The sequence below is a fragment of the Daucus carota genome, chromosome 5 (genome assembly GCF_001625215.2).
Source record: "Daucus carota subsp. sativus chromosome 5, DH1 v3.0, whole genome shotgun sequence".
Classification (NCBI taxonomy): Eukaryota; Viridiplantae; Streptophyta; class Magnoliopsida; order Apiales; family Apiaceae; genus Daucus; species Daucus carota.
The window spans coordinates 16,929,104-16,932,785 of record NC_030385.2 but is presented as its reverse complement, the minus strand read 5'-3'; the positions used below and the strand labels follow the sequence as shown (position 1 = coordinate 16,932,785).

Here is a 3,682-nt window from a genome sequence, read left to right as displayed (position 1 = left end):
TTTTTTTTCAATGTAGTGATGTTGAAAGGACTTTTAGACGTCTTCTAGTTTCTTATTAGGTGATGTTAAAGATATACTAGACATCATTTTATGGCGTTTTATCTGATGTAAAATATAGGTATAGACATCAATATATTTAGAGTATATGATGTGTAATATGCAGTTTAGACATAGTTTTTTGCCAAACCAAGAAGCTACCAGATCCAAATTACTGCATAATATCAATTATATACATATCCAGCCAACCAATATCCAAACATCAAAAAGTACAACATTTTCATCTAATCCAAACATCAATTACAAGAAATATTCATCCATCTTTTCTAATTCTAATTGTACACTAGCCAAAATATCCGACAACATGAAATCAAAACATACACAATTATGCCAACTATGCCAAGATACAGAACCACGTTGTAAACCTCAAAAAAATCAGCTTCAGATGCTTCTCCACCACCGTGCTGAAGTTTATGATTTGACTGAACTAATAGATAGAGTACAAGTAAACAGCTTCACCTGTGATTGAATTGACAATTGTCATCAGCCCCTCAACTAGGCAAAATCTGCCAATGTTCACATGCACATTTGAGAGAAAAATTAAATGATATGTAAATTGTCACTGAATACATAATACAAGATTAATTGGTCACTAATATTTCCATGCCTCTCACCAATCTTCTTAGACCATCTCCTGAATTTGGAACATAACTACATAGCAGATATAAAGAATCAAACTCTGCCGTCACAAGACGCCCTTCACTATCTAATGCCTAATGCCTAGCTAAACAATAAACTGCTATAATTTTGTAAAGTCTCCTTTCCCAAGGTCCAAAAATTACAAAAAAGTTCCTGTTTTACCTGGCCATAAAATAAATAAAAAATATACAAAAGCTCCACTACTACCTTTGAACTAGTCAATAGACAAGAAAGTTAGATATGAACTATTATAACAAGTTAATCACAAGCTTCTCATAATATAATATGTTGCAGGCATCTTTTTAATTAGTCAAGAAGTCTGCATTTATAGTTTAACTTCTGTTTAAGCTACTTGGGGGTGCTACTTTATTTTGTTCTAAGAAACCTATACATATATAAAAATTATGTATTATTGTCATAGCCACAATTCAATAAGAACAGCAGAGCAGGTAGAAAAAAATAGCAAGCTATAGTACCCCTCGAATTCTTGGAAGCCTTGGCCAAGGATTTGTTCCATGAGTCTACACTGTCTCCGGCAGCTGAAAGAAATTTATTATTATAACATTCGAAAGATATCTCTTGTTTAACCCCGTCTAACTCACTCGAGGAAACATGCTTCTTCTGCTTTGACATTTTCCCATTGGCAATCTCTTTATTTTTTGGCTTCTTAGTAAGATCTTCGGCACATCTGCAGGTAGTTCTTCACATCCACGAGGAAATGGAACGATATGATCGCTAGTGTCATCAGCCTCAACCCATAATATATCTACAATATTAAACAAATTGCACAGTGTCATTATGACATGATAAACATATAACAAAGTCATATCTCATAGTTAAATGTTATTTGAAGTTGTGAAGTATATAACTATATATATTCTGATACACTGGATTGAACATCTAAACATATAACCGAGTAATATCTCATAGTTATCATAACAAGATGCAGCATCTCCAGGGCCTTATAGGAAAATGAGGCCAAGGTACATACCCGAGAGAATCGCCCGACCTATAATTGGACCACACATAAATAAGTGACAATCCTCACATATCCGCAGTTTACTAATTGCTTAATACAAGACCACACATGCACAGAAAACATCATTGATAAATAGAATTTGTGGCCTCTTATTAATATGCTCTTTAAAAAAAGAAACAAGTTGGATATATTTATGCAACTAAAGGGATTTAACCCAACAGAGGTAATCACACTTTAAAAATTAAAATCAAGCATTTGGTTCGAGACTAACAATTTTCATATCCACATATTAAACACGATACTACTCCTGGACTTAAGTTTATTATCTGATCTTTTATTGACAATTACTGAGCATTGTAATTTGTAAAATGGACATTGCTAGTGCCTAGTAGTAATGCATTAAATAATTAAATCACTGCATATACCCGATACTCACGAAGAATTGCTTCCTAATCTTTTAATATTTTCATTAACAGAATATATTTCTGTAATGATGTTCAATATCATTAATTCACACTCTTGTAATCCTTAACATTCTAGCCTTACAGATACCACCATATACTCTTGGTACAAGCATAGAAGGTTCGAGCCTGGTGTCCCTCTTCGAGTTTCACATTATAGTTCCTGGTCATAAGCCAAAACTCCAGAAAATTCTTGCCTTTCCACAAGAAAAAACCAATACACAGCAACTAATTTGGAAGTTAGGACTAAAAAAAATTCAATCTTTTGGATTTTAACTATAAAATCATAACCCAAATTTCACCATCAAAATCATAAAATCCAAATTTGAACCCAATCCAAGTTTGTGAGGTCTCGTATTAAGCAGGAAGTAATGTAACCTTATCCATCTCAACATTACCATCTTGCATCCTCTTAAACAGACTCAACGCCTTCCAAATAAAACCCCCCAAATCTGAACCCCCAAATTGAAACCCTAAATTAAAATCTATAAAAAATTAATGTAGATGAAATTTGTAGAGAGAGACTGAGAAGCTTACATAACTGAGCTTTCGACCTTTGTACACCAAGATAGCAGCTTTAACCTTGGGAGCGAGAGGGTAGTTTTGATTTTGATAAGCTTCGTTGAAGAGAGACTGAGGTTTGGAGAGATGAGGCTGAGCTTGTAGAGATTGAAAGCTGCGGAGAGACCGAGTTGTGGAGTGTAGAGAGGAATTAGGGTTCATACTATTTGAGAGAGTTGAGAGAGATGGACGTGAGTTTGAGTTTGAGAAAGTCGAAGGGAGAGAGTTCTGTGGGTGTGTTTATATTTGTTTGTTGGGATTTTTGTTTTTGTTGTTTTTTATTTCTGCCGAAAAGATTTGAAGGTTGGGAAAAATTTCGAAAGGCGGGGGAATTATTTGGTAACCGGTGGGAAACAATTGGGGACACGCATATTTTTTTTTTAAAATGTAGTTAAGACATCGATTGACCCAGAAAGTGATGTTTGAACACCACAAAGACATCGTTATTATAAAACGTGATGTCATAAAATCTTTTAACATCGGTTGCATCAGGGAGCGATGTTAAAAGGGTGATGTCTATTACAGTTTTTCTGGTAGTGCTAGTTACAGAAATATTTATAGCGGCTATATCTACGAGCACTTGGTGTGTAGATACTGGAGCCACTAATCATGTTTGTAACTCTATGCAGGGGTTCCAACAATCCAGAATGCTTAGAGATGGTGAGATATACGTGTTCATGGGAGATGCTACGAAAGTAGCAGTAGTTGTAGTAGGAGTTATTCATTTATCTTTTGGTTCTGATAGGATTTTGGTTTTGAACAATTGTCTTTATGTACCTTTTTTTAGAAGGAATTTGATTTCGGTTTCTAAACTTGCTTTGGATGGTTATAATGTTTGTTTGGATCGTAATGTTTCTATTTTGATGAATAAACAGATTATATGTTCTGGTACATTGCAAGACAATTTGTATATAATTAATCCTAGTCAACCTGCACTGCAACTACAACATAGGGTATTGAACAACACATCTTCTACCTCTACTAA

General features: G+C 34.4%; 1 long non-coding RNA gene across 1 annotated transcript; it reads right to left on the bottom strand.

The window, feature by feature from the left end:
- Positions 1–208: 208 nt before the first annotated feature.
- Positions 209–2,901, bottom strand: LOC108220939 (uncharacterized). The gene is made up of 3 exons (XR_001806823.2): positions 2,674–2,901; positions 1,173–1,462; positions 209–516 (listed from the first exon to the last, which is right to left on the bottom strand). It is a non-coding gene; the product is annotated as an uncharacterized LOC108220939 (long non-coding RNA).
- Positions 2,902–3,682: the final 781 nt, after the last annotated feature.